This window comes from Apostichopus japonicus, chromosome 4 (genome assembly GCF_037975245.1).
Source record: "Apostichopus japonicus isolate 1M-3 chromosome 4, ASM3797524v1, whole genome shotgun sequence".
Lineage (NCBI taxonomy): Eukaryota > Metazoa > Echinodermata > Holothuroidea > Aspidochirotida > Stichopodidae > Apostichopus > Apostichopus japonicus.
Window position 1 is genome coordinate 24,909,978 of NC_092564.1, and position 25,186 is coordinate 24,935,163.

A 25,186-nucleotide genomic window follows, 5' to 3' on the forward strand; every position below is an offset into this window, starting at 1 on the left:
TATGAAAGCACAGGTGTTTTCGTATACTCTATAAACTACTATCAGTGCCACTTTATGTCAGTGGCGTAACGATGAGCCTGAGGGCCCCCCGGCTCTTGGCCCAAAGGGGCCCCTATCAGGAGGTCCAAGCAAGGGCGTCCGCAGAAATGCGTATAACTGTGATTATAGGGTGATAATTTATCACGGTACACTAACGAACTCTCAAATCAAAGATTAATATACCCATCACCTGCGAAATTAAAGGTGTAGTTACGTTACGCCTATGAAACAACACCCTCCATTTTTGAAAACGGACACAAAATGACAGCACCTGATTGGTCGAGAAGGAGAGATTTATTTCGATAAAGTGGCAATGAACAAATGAAAAAGAGTAAATTGTTCGAAATAAAATTTGAGTCTTCCTAATTATTGTTGCATGGCGTCTGTCGAGTTTTCCTCTAATCGAAATTAGTTTACAAATTGTTTAGGGACCGAATATTATACAATGTAGTATATAAGTGCTCACAGAGTCAAAGCGGAAAACTAATTATATAAGTGAGCCAAAAATAAAGGAGAAAACATTTACATAAAAATTGGTAAAATAATGCAATAAAAGGACACAAAATGCAAAACACAACATGAAACCGTAAATTTCATACAATTTTTTTTTGCGAAACTAAGTTTATTTGAATCATTTTACTTTTTAGAAAATGTCATACATTGCCTTGGACCTCACAGCAGGGGAAGTCGCTAAATTTCACCCTACAGGCCCGTGAGTGAATACATAGGTCTTAGGAGGGTAATTGCCTTAACTAAGATATAGGTTAATATACACTTTATACTTCAACTCTCCCTCTCTGAAATGTTAAAAAGGGAAAACAAAGCCCACCCCCCCCCCTCTCCTAACGTTCACCTCATACTAAACCAATCTGTTGAAACCTTATGGTATATTATAATTTTTGTCGTATGCATGTCGCAGCCACATCGATTCTGTTCCACAAAACACTATCTTTTGAAATCACGACATTTGCAAAGCCCAGTTTCTTTAGACGCAGAATTTTGCAATTTGATACAGTATTCTGAGGGTTTAACCGAGTTCAAGAATATGGAAATCAATTCGTTCGTAAAATTTAGCATTGAGCAGAGTTTGCGCAGTACTTGTTCTTTTCTTCAACGTAACTCTTGTATAGTTCCTAGTTATAGTTGCAATTTTCGCGGAGTTGATATATGCTAGAAAAAATGCTAGATGAACATGATATAGGGAATAAAGACGACTGGTCAAGATATGACTACGATATGTTATTGGAAAATAGTGAAATTTGAAGGAAATTTGACAAACAAATGACGGAGATATAATCTTGTTTACTACTCAGTAAATAGACTTAAGCAGTCAAAGAATACTTTTGTTTAATTTGATAACTTAACCCATGCCAGAAGAACATGCAAATGTTATAATGTTAATCAAAAAAATCCATAGAAATATGACCATATTATTTTATTTTTATTCATTATCCCCACATTTTGAAGGAACATTTACTTCATATTCATTCCCGAATAGCGCCATGAAAAATGTATTTTTTTAACTGTTTGAGTGACCTCCGTACTTTGGGTTCACGCTTTATCGTCATACATACTAACGATAACTGTAGAAGGTTGAAACTCTTAACTATCTTTTAATATCGATACCATGGAAGCCAAACGCGTAAGCAATTAAATGATATACATTGAAGCCCTGTTAGTATATTCCGCCTAACTTATGTATGCTTTGCTTTAGTTCTTATACACCCTAACATAGCCTAACCATATACAATTTTAATATATTAAATGCCACTGCATACCAACAACTATCAAATACTTTGACGTGAATTGAGTTTGTGAAGATTAATAGAAAAATTTGAATTTTCTCTTTTGCTGCAGGCAGGTAAAATTTCACTCACGTGAAAGTAAACTTTCACTAAAACATAACTTTAGACGGAATTTTTTCTCGCCGACCGAACGTAGTGAAAGACACCATAGTATTTATATATTGTTTTGTATATATCAATATAACTGCATGCTATTCACCCATCAGTAAGCAAAAATGAGCTTAAAAAAGACTAAAGACTCAACATTTTATCAAGGATAAAATGCATTAGCCCGTGAATGAACCAACCTTCAAATATCAGGGAAATTAAATTTCAAATGTCAGGAATGATAATTTTTTAAATAAACCAAAACTATATGAAATTGCGCTCAATATTGGTCATAAATATAGCAATGAAAGCATGAATAATATTATTTTCTTTATATTTCATGTAGTTACCGGATATGAAATTGAGCGTAAAATGATGGAGCTCTTTAACACTTTTTTTTTTTTTGCAGTTTACTGTCTTTAAAAAGTCACGTGATCTTTCTATGCTTTTTCAATCATACTGAGACATACGTGAGTATGGAATATATGCCGTCAAGTTGCGCAAATGTCGCGCATACGACAAACAGTGTTCTCTTGTAAAGTTTTGGGTTAAGGTATAAGCCTATACACACATCCTACCAAAGTGAGGCTGTGTGAATTAGTTCATGGGCTGTCACTTGTTTATATTTTTTCTAGTACTAGATGCATGACGTTAGGACACACAGTCATAAGTCACGTCTGTGTCGCATACATATATAAGTTAATACATGGAAATTCTACAAATGTAAAGTTTGTAGTATATCGATGTACTATCCAAGCAAAGGTATGGCAGCTGTATGGAAGTTCTTGTATAGTATCTGTCATTGTTCCTAACTATGTGGTTTCAAGGCTTCAAAATATTTCTTGTTCATCTGCTGCTCCTTGTTGAGTTAATCTTGTGTACTTCATCAAGAGTGCGTTCCTCAATCTCTCTAAATCGTTGGGTGCGATATATATTTCGTCATCTACCCCTGCGCCGAATGGAACGATCTCGTCGCTACTGGGGGGATTTCTGCCATATCGGATCATATATCTGATCTTTTGATCTGTAAAACAAGAAAAAAAAACATAGTTTTTTTTAATGAATGGTTACAAAATGGAACAAACTACAATAAAATAAGTTCCCGGTTTCGGTCTACTCACACACATAAACACACAAACAAACTGAGCACACTATTGTTTGAGTTTTTTTCCTTACATTGTACAAGTCCACGTAACTCAACCGTAACAATATGACAATAACATTCTTCTGAGGACATGGCGATTGTTATTTCATGACGTCTGAGGACTTGGAATTCTTTATTCAAGTCCTCATTCTCACAGCAAAACAAGTGTAAGAAGAAGTATGATAAAAAATACACAAAAGAAAAGGGTATAAAATAAATGAAGAGCAAATAGTGCGTCCCTTTAAATGTTATCGACATACTGCTTCCAAATTTTAGCCACGCTATGACTTTTGTTTTGCTGGAGGTAACGAGTCCAATTTCAGGAGGACTGTTTGTATCTCAATGTACAGATAGCTGACTACAATGTTACTGGACGTTTAGGATTAATTCGAGCACTTTTTTTCTCACTTTTTACAATATTTTTAGCCGGCAATTTCGACGACCTTTACAACGAAAAAAAAAAAGAAGAACATTCCTAAAACGTAATTATTTCTATTTCAATAAATTAATATTTCGACTTTTGTCTTTTTGTAACTTTTGTCCATGTTATCATGCTAAGAAACTTCGCGTCTTTACTAATGATAAATCACACATTGGCCTCGCGAATGACCTTCCAAAATAAAAGGTCGCTCACAGAGCCTACGCACTGCGTAATATCCCTGTAGGACAAGAGGTGTGAACAGTGAAATTTCGTTCCCTATGTCACCTTAGAGATACTAACCAATACTCTTGTTTTAATACAATCGCAGGTGTCGGATCGTTATGCGCTTTCCGCCGCAAATGTGTACGCTCTATTTCATGCTAAAATTAGAGGCGTGTGAGAAACACACCTCGACGTAACAAATTTCTATTTAGTGTTTTGTTCTTTCCTCTGAATTCTAACTATTTCAGTGTGAATATACTGTAATGAAGTCATTCATTATAATTGTTATATATATATATATATATATATATTTATATATATATATATATATATATATTTATATCTATATATATATATATATATAATATATGTATACAATATATGTATATATATATATATTTATATATATATATATATATATTCAATATATGTATATATATATATATATAAGAGGAAAAATAATTGTTGAAACAATCTTGTGCTTAGACCTAATTATGGACATAATTGATAATATATAAATGTGCCTCACAGTGCACAGTTTCACGTCTTATTATTTTTTCCCTCGTGGTTAAGGACCCCGGGGTCACACCTCCTACGTTACAAATTTCTGGATCCGCCTGTTATGTGGCAGATACCCCACCCCCCCCTTCCCCAACCCCAAAAGCAAAGCAAGAAAAAACCCACAAAATATGAAATTGCGTTGGAGGGATTTAACCATGTCTTATCAATACTTCATACTTCAAACATAAGAAACTTGTTAAGATCCTTTAAGGCATTTGCCATTAGATAAATATCAACATTCCATAATACGAGGCAATTTTGAAAGTAATGTTAATATCAGCTTTTTCTTTTCTTTCATGAAAACCGTCTCATTATATAATTTCATATTTGCCATTGTCTGTTTGTAATTTCCTGTCTATTAATTATCAGATATTTCAACTTCCTATATTAGCAAAGCGTAGGATGTATAATGCGGTTTGGTATCATTTCCGTATTTTTCCAAAAATGTCTGCGTTTTCGGGTTTTCTAATAAATTAGAAGAGTATAGCCTGCTGTTATGCAACAAATTACCCTCATATGCTTCTACATCCTACAAAATCGAGAAAAAATTATGTTTTATGAGACGATAGAAACATTTGCAATTAGGTAAACAGTTCCATTACGCATCGGATGCAGAGGAAGTAAATGTCATTTTAACGTCAAAGGTTTTGGTTTTGATAGTAGGAATGATAACGGCAATTATGGTATCGAGGTATATTTCAATTTCATTTTTACCGGTAATACCGGAATTGCACATTCGAAAATGTGATTATCATTAGATCACCGCCAAATTAGGTCACAGACGCACGATAAAGGAAGTGTAAAATACTAAAATTCTTTTATTTTTTTAAGTTTCAGTATTTCCTGTTATGTCGACTAAATTCATTGTTTGTTCCTATTGACTTATTTTACTGACAAAAATATTTATTTCCCGAGTTTGTTCGGAAAGATTTTCCAACGTCTATTATGTCACTTTTTTTCCAAGTTAAGATGGTATAACAATTTATTTATTTTTAGATTGGCAATTTCAACTCAATCGATTGTTTTCAGTTCAATCGTTAGACAGTAAATGTAACGTTTTCACGAGGATAGATTGAGTCGACATTAGGGATAGTTGCTACAAAATTCTTGTATATGCCGATGATTATTATCGTGGCGACATCACGTGACTTTTTTTTGTTCAATGCAAATTCATATTCAAAAAGTTGCTTACAGCCAGTTGGGACAATTTCCTTATGCTAATACCTCTCTAAACTGGTCACCAATACCATGATTCAAAGCACTGGTATTGTCAGTACAAACAGTACGTACCCTTTATATGATAGAAATATGATATTCATACTGCTAATACTGACAACACGAGTGCTCTGAAGCGGGACATGACACTATCAGTACAGAAAAAAATGTCGCAACTGGGTGAAGAATATTTCCCATTTTTAATACAGATAAATAAATTTAATAAATTCGACGGTTAGTGGGAACGTGTGGCTTTGATTTGTGTCGGGAGATAATAAAGTTATTTATTTATTTATTCATTTATTTGAATATTTTCAACATAATAAGAACAGATCTAATTAATTTTAGGGCGAACTTCTGATATTTGTCACAAAAACGGGTGGAGTGGGGGATACATGTCTCCCCAACCCCCTACTCCCTGCCGCCCCCTCTCCCCTTGTATCTGGACTGGTTTGGCACATTGTTGAAGAAATATAATATCAGCTAAGAAGCTAATTTGAATTTACCTGATTTTAAGAGAAAGCTTTAAATTACTCGCCTCAACACTCGTATAAGGATTCCCCCCCCCCCCCCCTCCTTCGTTTTTCCCCTCAACAACTTCATATATATATATAGCATTTCAGACACAGGTTTCATTTTTGACCTGGCAAATGTAACCAGATTTTTGAGATTTTATGATACATCTCAGAATGTGTATATATATGTATATACTTACTCCTTTTTGTTAGTGCTGTACATGTGAAAGTGTGCAGACACAATACTGTGAGTACGAAGAATATTTTGGCGTCCATTCTGCTTGTTAATCTGCAGTAAAAGAAAACAGAAAAGAAGACAAAGATTTAATTTTAGATAAGTAATCGGCAGACACTGTTATAATAATAACAATCAAAATACATTATTACAGTTTCACCCCCGAGTTGCACAGTATATTATATTACAATACGTAGTTATGTAATGTTAGCACACACATGTAAACACTTAATACACACACAGACACATACAGACACACTTTCATAACGTAACTTTATCGATATATATTGGGGAAATGCATTCTCTCATTACAAAGATGCAACAAGGCAAGTCTGTGACGTAATCACTAACAAATTGTAGTCGCTTGTTTTGCGTAACGTAACGTCTGGCCAGACACAATCATATAGGTGAAAAGTTGCCCTGGAACAACCCCGTACTTCGCACACTTATTTGTACAGCATAATTATCTCTAATACAATACAATACATAATACAAGCAGCGCCATCTTAACTACATAATTTTACCTTAGCAACGCATTGAAAGCAATTGTACATGTCAGCGATAGTCTGTTTTTCGATAAGAAGAAATACTGATTGATTTTGCTATACATTTGTCATATAGTGATCAGTCACAAGGCTTCTGTAAATATCTTTTTTGGTCAATTTTCTCTACGAAGTGTAAGCCTCCAGTCCTTCTAGGTTTATTCCTCTATTGAATGACATGCAGGAATTATAATTGGTTTAAATGTGGAACATCATTCGGTTTGGTATAATGTCTTAACAGAGATAAATGTTAATGTTTGACTATTAATAAATTAATAATTTAAAGTATAAAATATTCTATGATAAAAAATCTATATACGAACAAACTTAAATAAAGAACCAGTTCCTATAGCTAGAATAAGTTCTCCATAGACAAGTCCATACATTCAATCCGTTAATTTTCTACATGGGTTCGTTTAGTTTGCTTTGCATCTGAGAAAAATCTTGCTAGGATCGAAATGTCATGACTTCCTACTTCGGGTTTTTTTCATCAGATAAGCAGTATTTTAACTAGTATTTCTCTTTGAACGTCAAAAATAGTGAGTTAATTATATTCGGAAGGATTTTTCAGATAAAATTGTCAAACGACAAGATAAGATTGACGACATTTTTAATCGGTAAATTGGACAATTAATCAATACAACTGAGCTTATCTGAAAAGGATCGACAGTTACGATTGGCGAACGGTACCCCGCGATTTAAACTTTTAAACTAACCAATCATATTTTTGAAGATCTAATTGATAAGTATTTTAAGGTTATTTTCATTTGGACAACTATTTTTTGTTAAAATCAAGTTTTAAAGAACTAAACTCTTGTTTATACATGATTTTTATACTTTACTCATTATGGAAAATTTCTCTCCCTGTTTGAACCCTTTCCGCGATTCCATGAAGTAACATAAGATGAATAAACACTGGAAACGACTGGTTAACCGTATCTATACAGCATCGCATAAAAACAATATATACAACATAAACTGTTACTATTGCGAATACAATGAGACAAGATCGAGAAGAAACTTTACGACACTGGAGAGGGATAACGGTTTGGGAATTTCAAATGATAAAAGCCCATCAAGCGAGTAGCAAATACGAGGTGATTTAAAATAATATTAAAACAATAGATACATCTCTAAAAGCACTTTATTGGCGGCACGGAGGGCAACAGTGTGATAACGTACGTGTTTCAAGGTTGCTGCAAGTGTTTAATTATGCTTTAGAGAATTCAGTTGTGCGTACTTTGCATATAGGAAATCACCTGTGTTGGCACAAAGTATTAGCCTACTATAATTTTCTAAATGCTATCAAAGGTATCGTTTTCGTAAACTGCAGCTTTGATCGCGTCGAGTTAGGTAAACATTTGTCATAATATGAGACGATAAACCTAACATTGCTTGAATCTTTCCGGTTTTTTTTTTTTTTTTTTAGCTTTTTGGGCTTTTCGCGCGCGCGTGATGAAGATTAATTTGAAATGCTGCGGCCTGTAAGAGTTGAGGGCATTCATTAATTACTGCATGGTTACTAGCCGCAATCTCGGTATGGTGACCCCCCAAAAAAGCTTAGAATAGTTGAATTTAATCACATGCATTTTTAGTGGTTTCCTGTGGCTAACTTACGTTTTTTCTATTAACATATTTCCACGGGGCGAAGACGGTTTTCTTTATTTTATCCATAACGACCTGTCACGCATAAATAGACTGGTACGATTGATAATAAACTCCGCAAACGAAAAAAAAATGTTAGATTTAAAGTGAGAGTTTCTTTTTTTCTGGGGGGGAGGAAGTGGGGTGGGGAAATGAGAAGTGGGGATAGAGGGTGCGTTTTCAGTGGTCATAAACAAGTTTGCATTCATGTTTTTTTCAGGGCGTTGTATTTATATATGACAGTTCTGCTATTAGCCATTACACTAGTATTTTTTCTAGCATATTAACTTTTTTTTTCTTATTAACAGAACTGCATAGAATTTCATAAAACAGAAAAGAAATTTATGGCTTGAACCAGTGACCTCTAGGTAACCCATTGAACTATTTTAACATCGTTTTGCGTTGAATCTATAGACTTTATAAGCACTACTAGAGTTTTTAACATTGATTCAGTGTTAAAGTTTAATAGTACAGAGCTAGATATAGACTTTTAACATTTATGAACCGTTTCAATCAGCCGGTACCGGCATATAAAGTATTGACTATATTCATCCCTATATATAGTGTATACAGCCTGTCAAATCCACTCTAGCCAAAACTTCAAGCAAACTTATATAGTTCCCGCGACTTTCTATAGTGGAGGTAAACGGTAGTTGGAACGAGCGCATAAAATATATGAAGGATAACTTTAACATCTCTCTCACTCTCTTTTCGGGGGGGGGGGGCGCGGGAGGGGTGAGGGGTAGAATAGTAAGAAAAAGAATGTGTAAACCAGTTAAAGGACGTCCATTTTCTTCTAAAAAATACTAACAATGTATCACATGTAGATATCGATTCATCGAAATTCATTGGTCAATGTTCCTATTAACTTTTTTCCCCGACCTGTTTCGGAGAGTGGCCTTAGGGTCGGTGAAGTGCATGGACCTCATGCAGGAAGGGAGAGGGGGAGGAGTCTGGAGACGTCGTCCAGTAACAAGTGAAAGTTGAGGCATCAAATGGTTTATTCTGAGGCATATGTAGACTATAAATACGCTGGAATTGTAAAAACATTTCCCACTGAAGGTGATTAGGAAGAGGTTGGGTGAGGGGGGCAGGCTGATCCTAATTAACGATGCACCGCAATGTAATAATTCAGTTTTCACAGACTATTTAAATGAAGTACATTAATTCGGAAATCGGATAACGTGGTTATTTGTGCTAATTGCACATATATGACATCTGGAATAAAATTAGTTGACCTTTATATCTTTGGAATTATATATTAAAAATACAATTGTTAATTTGCAGCCTCTGTCTTCCTTTAAAGTTGTTACTAAAAATGTCAGAAATAATATAATTAGTATCCTTCATTACAAAGTTGAATACTATGTGACATAGTGTCGTAGAAAAAATGTACATATATATATCATTAAACAGGCCTAACACATTTAACTTACATTTACCTCTGCACTATCACAATACAAAGCAAATATGCTTTTAAATCCAATTAAAGGGTGTGACAAAAATAAAAGCTAGGTCATTATAGGGGGAAATTATTTTATTACGTTTCATAAGCCGAGTCAAGTCTCGTGTCTTGTTTTTCTTGGCATTAGTTGTAAGAATCTGAAATAATTGTTAGCTTTAACCTTGAAGAACGGCAAAGATATTAGATCTAACTCGCTCGGCTGATTACTACTGCCTATAGGCCTATGTTAATTGGCTTTACAAAAACAAAATATGTATCGAGTAGTGATGAAAAAGGAATATTATGTTGATTTGTCATTTTTAATAGAATTTTTTTCTTACCGCTGGGTGCTCTTCGGTGTATAATTGTTTGTGTTTCATTATTTCTTACAAAACAAAGAGCAATTGTAGTCTTCTTGCATTTTGCCAGTTATGTACTTAGATACTCTTTCATGCACAAACATTCTATAAGATGGATGTTTGTGTAATAACACTATTTCGTGAAGGATATAAATGACAGTGAAGGTTTAATATATATAAATATTTATATATATATATATATATATATATATATATATATATATATATATATATATATATATATATATAAATATATATATATATATACATATATATTTATATATATATACATATATATTTATATATATATACATATATATATATATATATATATATATATATATATATATATATATATATATATATATATATATATATATATATATATATATATATATATATATATATATATATATATATCTAACGATCTTTGAAGCCGGGAAGACAAATGTCAAATCAGAATGAAGTGATTCGGTCTACTTGTTGCGCGTGCGGATCCGAGTATAGATACGACATGCCCTTCAAATTTAATAATTATTTTTTGTCGGTAAAGCAACAAATTTGAGAGATATAGATAATGAGAATTTTTCTTCCGATCCATTTTGATTACTGTACAACGTAATTTGTTGGGTCTAAGAAGACAAAGCCCGATAGCCATGCAAGGTGGAAACATCTGAAGTCAATGAACTATATATAGATATTCCTACAAGTTACAATTATAACGTTCATAACTTGATGGCGTATGCGCATAGGGCACTAACCAATCTTCGGTTTATCCCCTGTTAAATGTCAGCATAGATTAATGTGGATATTTCCGATCCCGCAATTTTGTGTAAAGCCTTACAGAAGATTATAATATGACGAAAGAATCAGTTTGTCGCAAATACGTAAAAACTAAAAATACATTTTTTAAGGTCATTCACTTCTTATAACATTTAGTCATTTTCTCCCTTTTCTGCAATTATTGAATGTTTTTGACATGTTTGATAAACTGTTTCCGGAAACAAATTCACAATGAATTTTCAGAAAACAAACAAGCATATATTTATATACATATTCTTTGTCTATATGTAATGTTTTATTATATATTATGTAGGATGAGGCAAGAAGGGGTTAGGATGGGGTGATGGAGGGTTATAGGATGGGGTAGAGGGAGGGGTCATCTGCATCTGTTTACTGAAACGTATATGTATATACTGATACACTTCGTATAGTTTTAAACGTTGAAGTATCAAACATTTGTTATTAATCTGTAAATTCAAGTCGACGTTCCGAGCACTTCATCCATGTAGTATTGAAAGTCAATTGAAATTGGTCTTAACTTATAGAGAATTTGTTGTCATGGTTTCCATTCAAAAAATGCTGAGATTGGAGCAAACGTTGACTATACGCGTTCTTCCGTGAATGTATAATACGAAATCATTGTACATAGAAAGGTTCCTAACAGTTTCACATATCATATTTTCTTTCGAATTTAAACTTTTTTTTTATCCCTCCGTCAAAAATGAGGCAATTTTCTAATGACATATTATGCCACTAATGACATAATTAGCTGTTAATGGATAGCAATTTAACCACCTAAGAACTGGCGTATCACTTATTATGAACAACTTGACAAAATTCTATACATACATATCAATTTTAACAGATAAGTATTAAAACTCTTACACCATACGTAAGTATACATTCTAATTTTGTTTCACCTTTATTACCGTAATTATTTGCTCAATCAATAAACTGTCACTCATCCGGAAAACTAAATCACCTGAAACATAAGTTGGTTAAATAGTTGCTTAGACACGGGAACTATTGTCATTAGCCGTTTACCAATGTATTCTATTATCTTTTCTCAGACTTTATTGATCTTGAAAACACTTATATCAAATGGTCCTGTCACCCATGTTATGCAAACATATCTTAAATGGTTCGTTTCATTGGTTGTTTGTTTAAACGTCATACGTAATTCATGTTCATTTCCTGTAATGACTTCCGGTTGTGACTCTCTGACGTCATGAATAATCTGACGTCATGTGATGTGATGAACCAGCTATTGTCTATACTACATATATCACTTATAGGCTAGTACCTCAATATAAAACATTATAGGAAGACACACATTTATATTGCGTAAATAATATGTTCATAATGGATTCCAATTTACCAACGACATTTGATGTTGTATATATATATATATATATATATATATATATATATATGTGTATATATATATGTGTGTGTGTATATATATATATGTGTATATATATATGTGTGTATATATATATATATATATGTGTGTATATATATATATATATACTGAGGAGCTGACGTCATCATCAATTTAGACTTAAATGAGCTTACCAGAGATCTATGTTAAATTACATTTGAAATCTGGGGATGCTGTAGAAACATTTCTAGCCATTAAAGTTTTCGCTTTTCTTGGGAAAGTCATCCTTTAAGTGTTTGAAATGTTTTAAATTAAAGTATGTAAGTAAAATTTAAAGTGGGAAACACCCCATAAACCACCATATGAACCAAACGAATGTTTCAAGTTTACATAAATCATTTGATGAAAGGAACAACAAAAACTGAAGACCCTTTGACACAAAATAGACAACAGTACCTATAAACTAGCAAGTTTAAGTAGAGATCAAAAGACGAACATGAATTAGATCACACATACCCAATAGGTAAACTTTCCAGACAGTCAACATCAGAGATCATTAAATACATCAGGGGATATGATTTGAACAATCCACATGAGAAGTGTTGCCAAATTATTAAGAAATCTTTACGAAGTTAAATAAAAATGACACCGAAGGAATTAAACTGACACCATAGGAATTACAATGACACCATGGGAATGAAAATAACACCAAAGGAATTAAAATAGCACATAAGGAATCAAAATGACACTAAAGGAATTCAAAGATGTCGCTTTTAGTGTTTCTGTAATGGAATACATTATCACATAATGTCCGTTGAGACTGTGCGGTGTATCATTCACCGCCGTTACAAGAAAAAAGAGACTTAAAATGTGTTTACTATACAAGAACGACACCGAACCTCATTTGGCCTATACTTTTGACGTAACCACTGAAATATATGATCAGTTATTTTCAGTAGACACAAACCCAACCATCATATATATATATATATATATATATATTTAATATATATATATATATATATATATATATATAGGTGATATAGATAACTGTCATGAACAGCTCCCTCATATATCTATAAAAAATATTTATATATTATTCCATGTAGGAGACATCACAGATTGAATGTTCCTTCACATACGCAAGGCTGAAGACTTGATCAAGTATAAATATGACGTCATCGAGCCACCACATGATCATCAAACTTGAATGTTATTCTTCATTTATTACAATATTTAGTTTTTTGTAATGGAGATGGGTTTCACAAATGCTGAATCTAAAATATTTGAAGTTCTTTAACATGACCTAATGATGTATGCCATTGGTTTCAGTGGCAACACTGTTAACATTCTACCTTGGAAATATGTATAGGTAAAACAAATAACGGTTCCAGAGCCTAGTGGTACTATATAACATTGCAGATTTAACAAAATAACAGCTCCCGACATGACGTTGAAATTATAATATCTCTCAAACGGAACACGTTTTTTCTTAGCTGTTGTGGGAAGTTGTTCTTCACAAAGATCTGCGCTATATAACCCAGAAGTGATGGTTGAATGTGTGTCCTCTTTAAGGAATTCTTAATATTTCTCATATGTATCTTTTGCCCCTTCTTTTATACAGATACATACAGGGACTAGGAAGCTTCCAAAAAGTGGGGGGGGGGGACAACATCAGAGGGGCACTTTCTCATTCCACAACCACCACTCGTTATGCTATAAACCGATACAACCGGCCATAACACTTCAATATATATCATGCGTTAGTATGCTATCAATACTATTATGGTGCACGTGACTCTATCAACCTACATCTGTACTTCTGTCCATCCATAATTAAGAACTTTCCCCCAAAAATCCTCCTGTGTTCATTCCTTGAACAAAAGTCTTTAGCAACCTCGGTTTAATCCTTAGCATGTATACAGACTAAAACTACAAAATTAAAATTAAATATTAAAATTAACATGAAGGCTTAAGATATCCAAAAGACAGTTCTTCATCAAAGGGGCAAATTGTATTTGCCAGTAGGGCACAGTTGCTATTTTGGAAAAAAAAGGTGGAGGCACGTGCCCCCCCCCCCCTCCGTGCCCCGGCTCCTACCCCCTCGATACATACGTCTTACGATGATAGCAGTGATATCTGTTATACTGTAAGAGTGCTTTCCCAGTCGCTTTAGCACGTATCCTGCATATGTTCTTTATTCTTCATATCTTCACATGTTTCTTTAAAGGCATTCTCTGGTAATAATAAAGGTGTACTGGATACATGTATGCATAGTATTAAAGTAATCCGTTTATTCTGCACAAAGTACACAAAACCGATAACCCCGTAACAAATTATCGCCATGCATGCATTGCAGGTTGAAATGTACATCTATGTTACTGCCAACCCTCGCATTTACTTTTAATTCCTCTACAGACACTTAATTTTTCTGATTTGAGCTTCCGCCACGACTGGAAGTAATATCGTCTTTCTAAAGTAGTAAGGCATACATACTATACTATTTCTTTTTCTTTAATCTTTAAAAGAAAGAAAGAAAATGGCAGCGAAGAACTTATAGATTGCCGCCTACAAATGTGAAAAGAATGGTGACCTAGTCCTACTTTGGAGTTAAGATCAGAAAAAAAGTCTCTCGAACCCGTCTCTATATCAAACTATCCTCAAATGTAATCTCCAAATCGTTTTTACTTTTTTTTCTCTTTTTTGTTAAATTTTGTTGAATCGTTTTTTTTTGTGGTACTATTTGGTATCAAACTTCACTGATGTAGGCTTCATGATTGTTTCATTCTTGTAATTGTTCATATTCGATTGCGGTTTAACCTATGACCCCAGCTCGAATTACTTGTAATCTCCGTAAAAGGATGGCCTGATTTGTAATCCCACTGCTGACACCAGTTCAATATATTATACGCACAGGACGAAAAAGCAATATTATATATGCCAACATATACGTGTATAGTCACTATCTTAGAATTTTATCTAAGAAACAGACGGGCAAAAAAAAAACTGACCCTTTTTTTAACGATCAAAATAAAATTCCTTAAAATATAAACCGAAAGCTGAAAACACTAAAAAATCATACCCGACAGCTTTCTGCTTATATTATATTTACAGAAGACGATGTGATCTCTTGCTGTGATAGACTTCCGTAAATTTGTTTTAAGGTTTATCCAAATAGGACCAATTTGGATATTTCTGGCATACTTGAGACTGGTGACCATTTTAGTTTAAACTCAAATCAAATCAAATAGCCTTTCCACAAAATTATCCCTTAAAACATTTCAAGAATGGAAATTACAAATGAATTTCCATTGCCACTCTGAAGATTAATGTTAAGACACCTGCTCCCATTTAGAGGAATCGATTAATCCCCTTATCGGATTACTCCACGTTAAACCGTTCAGTAAGTGATCCTTTCGTAAGCTTTAATGGATATGTCTAAACATTAATCATCTCAATTTTTTGAGGTATAACCGCAAATGTTGTATATATTGTCGCTCTTTTTCATATTCACGCATTGTAACTAGACATATGAGATCTGTTTGGCTCGACAGTGATCAATCAAATAACGTGCATATATCTGTAGTCCTCTATTTATATAAGACAAACAACTGAAAAAAGGCGCTACTCTAGAGAGGATTTCAAATTTAGGCTATTCCAAGTGATTACACTATATTATATTAAATATATGTATATAAAACTAGTATTGTTCGATACAGGTGACAAACGCCTATAGTGGAATTACAACCTTCCTTACCGGATTCGAACCTCTGGACATACAATCAGCGTCCATAGCCTAGTGGTTAGTGTGTCCGCATATAAAGCGGGAGGCCAGGTTCGAATCCCTGTGGAGGCTGTTTTCACTGTTCTGGATTTTCCAACTCACTACGATTTCAATTACATAATTGTAATTATATATATATATATATATATATATATATATATATATATATATATATATATATGCAATCGTGTAATACTTCCGGTACCGATCAAGAGGATACGCACACTGTAACCATGGAAGTAGGCTATCACTTGTTGTAATTTTCGCTTTGTGTAACATTTTACTGAAGCAAGTTGGGATTTGCCATTTTAATTTTATACGTTTTCGTGAAGAGGTCATTTTGCATTGACTTTTCTAACAATCAGTTCCGACAAAAATATCAGTGACTGTGAAATGATTTGCTCCCATAAATGTTCACACAGTGTCTTGTGTTTGTATTAATTTCAAACTCCGTCAGTTCACCGCTTAACCGCTTAACTTGTTTTCCCCTCTATATTTTTGAGGGAGTGCATGTCACCTACGATTTAACTCTGTGCATGCGTTTTTTCCGATGATGGAACTGTCCACATCAATGTAGTTAATTTTGATTTAGTAGCAACTCGGGTTTGTTAAAAGCATATCTGTAATACCATACCTAGATAAAACAGATCGGGTTACTCCAGTGGAAATCAGTAACTGATCATTAAACATGCCATAATGAAAAAAAAATGAACTGAAACTCATAATTATTATTAAAGGTACAAAAAGTTTAACTATACACATTTCCACAAAGTGCAAGCTGAAAATATTTTTGTCAATCTATGAAACCAGTCTCTGCTATATTAAAGGGTCAAAAGTACTTCAGATCCGTTCTAGTTGTCCTAAACGTTTTGTCAGTCTATAAATAGAAAAATTAATTTCAAAGTGCTTTACTCTCTTTACTATATCTAGTTGTGTTTCAGTTATAATATATAAAAATAAAAGATTAAAAAAGGACGGATTTAACCCTCTGCAGTACACATATGGACGTCACAAGATTATTGCTATAGACTGACAACTATACATCACAAGTTAAATGATTATTTAAACATTTATAATTAAATTCTAAAAACTGCATGCACAAAGCTATAGCCACGTTTTCCTGTTTATTTAAGAGGGCTTTGCCATGACTAAGAATTTTGGACACCGACCGCCGTTTGGAATTAATCTCAGTTCGGCAGAATTTAAACAAATCTTCGAAGATATCACGTATAACTGTAAACGATAAAGGATTTCGTTTAGATGGAAAGCGGAAGTTATGTTTCTTACCATTGGATGCGGTTTTTCTCTATCGTTACCGTCCGAGATGGACATTTTAGGGGGTGGGTGGTTGGGGTGGAGAGAAGGTCAGAATGCTACGCATAAGCCTCGGTACAGGATTCGGTACAGGATTATATTCGGGGTTATATACAAACTTAAATTGCACCCATATAGGATAAAGAGGTAGATATTTGCTTCGAATAGCCAACTAACTTTTCTTGCGTTTTTCTTTTCCTTGCGTTAGGAAACACCTGTTGCGGTATTATAATGTTATAGACGACCAAGCCGTATGTACATAATTGACCATACGAGGTGGTTTAACGTCATTTTCGCAAAACATTCAGATATAGTCTTTACATAATCGTAAACTGTCGTCAACCAAAGAAAATAATGACGATTCTCATTTGAACAGAAGCAAATACTAAAGCTTAACTTTGACATATTCCAATACTACAATCCCAAAAGCAATTGTATAACGTTATATTTAGTTTACACATCAGTATAGGATGACATACATCCACGTACGGGACTATACGTCCTACATTGCCATTAGTTATGAGGAATTTAAGCGATACTTTAATCATTTTGTCAGCCGTTTTTAATATTGTATTTTAAAATGATTTCTTTGCCCCTTCAAGCTTTTATGTGCAGAAATTATCTTTCTCCCATATGGTCAAATTAAACCGACTTCTTTAAATAACTGAGATTTTAACGGCATTCATAACTTTATTATATAATATACATTAAAAGAAACCACAACTGCAAAATTCATTAATATTTTGCTACACTGATTAATTGAAATCTATACTGGATATCTCTGAACGTGTGTAGTTTTATTAGTCGTGGATCTCGTCTCGTTGTATTGTGTTGGTTCCGACAGAGAAAACAAGAATCGTATCGTAAGATCGTGACCGATACGAGAAAAGCCACAGGGCACATAGGGTATACCGTTTTACCATTTGTTTAATCTGGAGTCGCTCAATTTCCTTTTTCTATTCTAAAAATCATGCTTATGAATGCTTACATACGGTTTCATTGACCTGTCATTTAAAAAAAAAAAAAATAAGTCATGTACAAAATCGATCGAACTTTTTTTTTTCATAGGAGTCTTAAGACGTGTAACCTTTTATATTTTGGGCGGTAAAAATCGGTATATGAAAAATCAGATTTTTTTGTTTTGATGATGATGATGATGATGATGACATTTTGAACCATGTAAGGTAAACTTACCAACCTCTCCCCCACTTCCCGTAGTTCCTGGAAAATAATGATGTTACTTCTGTGGGAGTAGTGGAGTAAGTTTGAGTAATGAGTAATGAAGATATATGAAAGAAGACTATAACGTATCCTACAACGATATCTTATCCATTTGTATATAATTCTATACGAGGACATTCGCGTCAGATCACGTGTTATAGTATCACGTGTTAGCATACATGCAACGTCAATTTATGAGCGAAGCCACCATTGGTTTTTATTTATTTTAAAAAATCGCTTAATATAAATGTCTCGACCTGTTTAAAACGTGATAACATTTTACCATGACGTTTTTACATTATTTTTCATTTTTCTTTTGTGCATAAATGTATGGCCTTGATCTGTAGATTATTATCAAAGTGGGTCAAATTGTTCACTTCGCGACAGAATATTTATAGGGTTTTGTTATATGCAACTATAACGCCTGAAACTTCCAATAGCTAATTTGTGCTTAAACAGATAGACCACAATGGTAATGGAAAAAAAGTATACAGCGAGTCTCCTAATGATTGGGTTCGATTTAGTTTTTTCACAAAACCATGTAGTACGCATGACTTTGACGTCATATGATCACGTGAAATAACATAATTTATCATTTAAGATTTGTAAGAAAAAGGTCAGAAAATTATTTTTCTTTTTCCACAAAGTGCTGCTGATTCACATGTAATAAACTGGTAACAATTCTTCAATTTGAGCAGAAAATGGTCGACATTGTCTAAGCCGTTATCTAAGCGACTAAACTAGATAAAAAATAATGGATTTCATGTCGGCTGGATATACTCACTTATAATCGAGGAAGTAACTTCTGGCAGCTGCTAATGAGAGATACTGTGAGCGATACACTCAATGTGTTGGTATAGTTTCAGCAGACAAATCTATATACATATGTATAATATATATCTATATAAATATATATATATATATCTACATATATGGGTGTATATATATATATGTATATAGTCACGTGTCTTCATCACTTACTATCGGTCAGATGTCTTTGAAAGGCATCGTAAATGCATATAATATAGACGTTCGTTTGCTCTAAACAGGAAAACAACAACTTTTTCCTTACATGTTGAAAATTTTACCAGAGCAAATGAGACTAACTTTGAGTAGCTCCTTAGCTTGTTTGTTCGGTATGAAGAGTGTCTATAACTTGAGTGAAACAGAATAATTGAAACTGGTCACCCATTCATGAAGTAGAAAGTTTAATTAGTTATTGGTCACGTGTCTTCATTGCTCCAATGGCAGTGTTAGCTACATGATAAGAGGTACTATATGAGGTACGCGCCCATCTTATTCTGCTTTTCATTAGATCACATTGCCATATTTTCTCGCGATACAAATGTAAACTAATATTGGTTGTTTTCTGTATAGCCCTGTGTTGCGGTAGTGATGGGCTTGTGAAGGGTATAGAGGAAGTTGTACAGTGTTAGGTAGAATACAAAGTCATATATGAAGATAAAATAATATTTCGTAAAACTTTTATCAGACGAAACAGAATCCCTGTTAGTTATTCGTACGTGTGATTTTGCAGTAATTTAGTTTTAGACTATAGTTGCCCAATTATGAGGTAGTGTGAGGTACATTTAGTGAAGGTTTACCCAGATAATTATGGAAGAATGCGTCACCGTGACGATTTACTAATGTTGTCATCTGTAGTGGATAAGGGCGATGGGTGTGTTTGGAGGGGAATTGACTGGTAGTCTGGAGGAAGGGTGGGGTAAGGGTAGGGTGAGGTAAGGTAGGGTAATGTATGCCAAATACACAAACATGTTTGTATTATAACCATCAGTATTTTCTATCAAATTCAATAAGAGAAATATTTTACGTTTGTTGTTTTGTCTTGTGTTTGTGTGAGTGTGTTTTTTTTTGGGGGGGGGGGGGTGAGGTTGGGACAGGGGTACGATAGGTTAGTTAGGATTGAATGTAATTTAAGGTAACATATGCCAAGTAAACAAACAGACTCATTTTAAAAATCATCAGTTTTACCCGTAATAATCAAGGAGAAAGCTCTGTTTGTTTGTGCTTTTCTTTGGTTTCCAATATTTGCTTGATATTTAAGTAAAGAAAACGAAAGAGCGATTGATTTATTTAAAAGAAAACCCCTTCGGTTTCCTTTAAGCCTCCGACATTTTCAAAATGTATCAAAATAGATATATGGTGGTTGCCTCTAACAAGATAAGGTCTTTAGAGGAATTAACATATTAACGTTAATACTTTGTAACGGTAGGAGTAAAATAACGCGCGTGTCATTTATTATTCATTTACCTATGCATAATATAAAAAGAATTCACACCCTCCTCAGACTTACCTTATACGAATAGTTTATATTTTCTCGTTTACTTAATGAAGGACAACTCACACCAATAATGACATGCCAATATCAAAACATCTTAATTTAAATGTAAAATACTAAACAGAACAACCACATAAGCTGTTGATGTGCATTCAACTGCAACGTGAAAAAATATAAAACAATTCATACGTGCAGGAATTTTTATTTCGTTAATGTTTTTTTTCATATCAGTAGTTGTGCCTCGAAGGATGGTTTTGTCGAAAAGGTACTTCCATTATTTTCTAGGATTGCGAGGACTTGACACATTCTTTTCTTTATTTTCTTTTGTTTTAAATGCTATAAGAAACAACGGTTTAAGTTTATGTCCTTTTATTTCTAAATCGCGGAATTGTCGATATTCCTTCTTATTCTGAACATTCCGTAATTTGTTTGATTTCATGTTTCGAGATCGAGCCGTTAAAAGCAAACTCCAAAAAAATTAATTATCAAACCTTACAACCTAAAGCTACAGGAGTTTGTATGTGATTAATAATATAGTGAAACAAACGTGTCAGAGTTTGTATGTGATTAATAATTTAGTGAAACAAGGGTGTGTGGGTTTGAATGTGATTAATAACATAGTGAAACAAACGTGTAAGAGTTTGTATGTGATTAATAATATAGTGAATCAAAGTGTCAGAGTTTGTATGTGATTAATAATATAGTGAATCAAAGTGTCAGAGTTTGTATGTGATTAATATTATAGTGAAACAAGGGTGTGTGGGTTTGTTTGTTAATAAAAGCTGACGTTAGACAGCATTTCCGCTCTGATATATCATATCAGCATGGCAAGGAATTTGAGTGTTAGTTTTGTTCTATAGCTAATGCTGTTGTCGCGATATTCACAATTAAAGTATACTAGACCTCTCAAATGCTCCTTTAAGATTAAATTGATGGTGACGTCAGCTCCTGAGAGCAGGCCTGTATGCTAATGTCAATCCATTGTCTTATTAATTCTAATAACCTAATTGTATTTTGCTAAACATACGAACCACTGGGTGACACTTTGGTAACATTCAATACCATTTCTCCTTGACATATTTGTAATGTACTTTTGAAACATGCTATTTTCTTATTGCGTACTGTGTTGCATCTGCGGAATTGACCTAAATCGTCTGTGTGTTAGACTAAGCAGTTCAGTCACTTACTTAAATTGATGAACTGCAGGTGTTTAAAGGGTCATTTTCCCAACTTAAAAGTGGTTTAGAATTATAACCTGGATTGAAAACAGAGTTTCTTAGCTATCTTCAAAACATCAAACTTAATGTAATGCCTATAAGGTATCCTATACAATATTGAAACAAAATTGTCTGGGAGACAATGTTGTCAGAGAGAAACTGGATTCATTTGTATCTCGCTATACGGAGTGATCTTTGAGTGTTTGGCACAGCTCTTAATACGTGTAGAGTACAACACCATGAGTAGGAGTACAACACCATGAGTACGAGAACAACACCATAACACCACACGGTGCGAGTACAGCACCGTGACTCTGAGTACAACACCATGAGTACGAGTACAACACCATAACACCACACGGTGCGAGTACAGCACCGTGACTCTGAGTACAACACCATGAGTACGAGTACAACACCATAACACCACACGGTGCGAATACAGCACCGTGACTCTGAGTACAACACCATGAGTACGATTCCAACAACATGAGTACGAGTGCAACAACGTGAGTGTACGAGTGCAACACCATCAGTACTAGTATAGTAGAATTATCCTTGTTATATGTAGGAGTACAAAGCTTTAAGCACGAGTAAAGTTAATCTTGCACTGTATGGGTTTCTTAACTAGATTTCCTTGATGCCCCCAGTTGCTAGCACACACCCGTGACGGCTACTATAAGAATACACGTAACTATGATATAGAATTTGAGTACATCGCAAACTCACTCAAACTCTGACTTGATGATACAGTGAACGCTGTCCTCAGCATGCCGTTATCTACCAATATAGTCAACCCTGTGTTAGCAAATACGCATTTCATCATTTTAACTTAAAACCAGAACATCAAAGTAAACTATTATTGCATGTCCTACATACATTTTGCAAAATCCGTAACTTACACGCACGTATAACATTCGTACCGTAAACACAACCAATCTTTTGTTTAGTTCTATAGATTAGGGTGGACATTATTTTATTCTACGTAAAAGAGAGATTTCGCTTATTTGTCAGAGATATAAGTTGTGAAGAAAAACTTCCCCCTATACATCTAAAACAAATCTTGTTCAATTCGGGGGGCTGTCATTTTCATAAATATCTGATGTTACTTTTTAATATCTCTTTGTTTTTACATTTCATATATCACTAATACCAATGCCATCATAAGGTCATTATATAGGGTTTCAATATGTTAGATTCAGTATTTGCGAAACCCATCTCCATTAAAGAAAATAAATATTGTAATACATAAAGATCGAGAAAAAAAACACATAAAGAACTGAAGCAACCAGTGGCTCGATGATGTCATAATTATTATAGACTTGATCAAGTCGTCGGCCTAGTGTGTGAAGAAAACTTTTCATCTGTAATATCTCCCGAATGAAGTATGGCTCAAAAAAGTATTAAGCGCAACCTTGCATGTAGAACTCATCTATAACCTATATTTCAAGTCTGAAATGTGTTTTTGTCAGGCTGAGATGATCCCCAGAATTCCTTACTTGTGGAAGTTTAGGCTTTAGCTACCTCAGGGCCATAACCCCTTCCTTTCTTCAAAGTTATGAATCAATCCTGAAAACTGTGAATCACATATCTTCTCACCACATACTATAGCCCTGTTAACGTTTATGTATATGACAACTTCGTTGGCCTCCACCTATTAGTAAAACATCTTCTCTTTACCATATATACTCAACTAAAATTTACTAACTATTCCTTCCCTTGTTTGGTATCATTTTTTACAATTTTTCATTATTATAAAAGCATTCCCTCAATATTGATGTCATGTTATTGCCTCAGAAGTTCTATCGCTATTCTATACACACACAAAAATTGACATATTTTTCATTTAAAAAAGAAAGCAAAATGAAACCAAGATAAAAGAGCAAATGAAAACACGTTAAAAGTAATTCATTTTAAAAATGTGACATTTACCTTTAAATTTAGTTTTTCCTCTCCTGATGCAGGTTGTGTTGTCCCCAACAAACAAATTGTTCCGTTTTCTCGCCTTGTGAATCCGTTGAGTATGAAGTAAAGTTACCTTTTTTCCCGCTTCTTCTATAGTAGGTTATAATGTGTGTTAAACGAAAGAGAATATATATATATATATATAACTTCAGGTTAAACTCAAAAATATCCCCCTGTGTTTTTGACCAATACTCGCGAACGCTTTAGCTTATTCTTCGCAACCCCTATTTTTTCCACTCCATTTATTGGGCAAATAATCTCTCTATAATTTATGTTATTTTCCATTCCGTAACGTTGATTGGATAACTGAGTACGTGCGTATGCTTTTCCCCCCTTTTCGTCACCAAAATAGCGGGCGTTTTTTATTTTTTTATTGTTTCGCCTATACCCCGTGAGAGAGAATTAAGAATTTAGATAGAGGAGAATTGAACGGCCTGGCTACGGATGTGGTGAGGCTCCGCTTACAACCAAAGAAAGAAAATTCGCCTGATGACTGCGTGTCTTGATTATTACCGATTTTTCCGAGACTTTTCTGTTGTTTTTGATTTTCACGAAAACAATAAAGACCACATCGGTTGTTTTGTATACCAAAGGGAATAAGTTTGAAATGATGAGTGGTGTTCCATTTCTCTCTTAACAGACAACTGCCGTCATTTGTTAGAGGAAGGGAGCCCTGTTTTCACAGTAATTAACCTGAAACAATAGCTTCCCAATTAGAACATGATATATTTGTCATTCCGTAAGAGAATACTTTCTTTCGATCCCGCTTTTTTCAATTAACGGTCTTTCTTTTTAATGAAACTTTTAGAAAATCAGTGCAGTCATAGAAAAGAAAGAGTGGAAATGGCTTTAAATTGGCTATAAAATATTAATGAACCATTAACGCATGTTCGCTATACTTCAGATGAGGTGAATGTACGAGAAATGTGCGACAACCGAAACCGCAGTGTCGGACCATATATAATTAAAGGGTATATATTAATATTTTAAGA

The 25,186-nt window shown here is 33.9% G+C and overlaps 1 long non-coding RNA gene across 1 annotated transcript; it reads right to left on the reverse strand.

Moving 5' to 3' along the window:
- Positions 1–313: 313 nt before the first annotated feature.
- Positions 314–24,415, reverse strand: LOC139966908 (uncharacterized). Its single transcript, XR_011792789.1, has 3 exons — positions 24,162–24,415; positions 6,210–6,298; positions 314–2,955 (listed from the first exon to the last, which is right to left on the reverse strand). It is a non-coding gene; the product is annotated as an uncharacterized lncRNA (long non-coding RNA).
- Between the last annotated feature and the right edge of the window lie 771 nt (positions 24,416–25,186).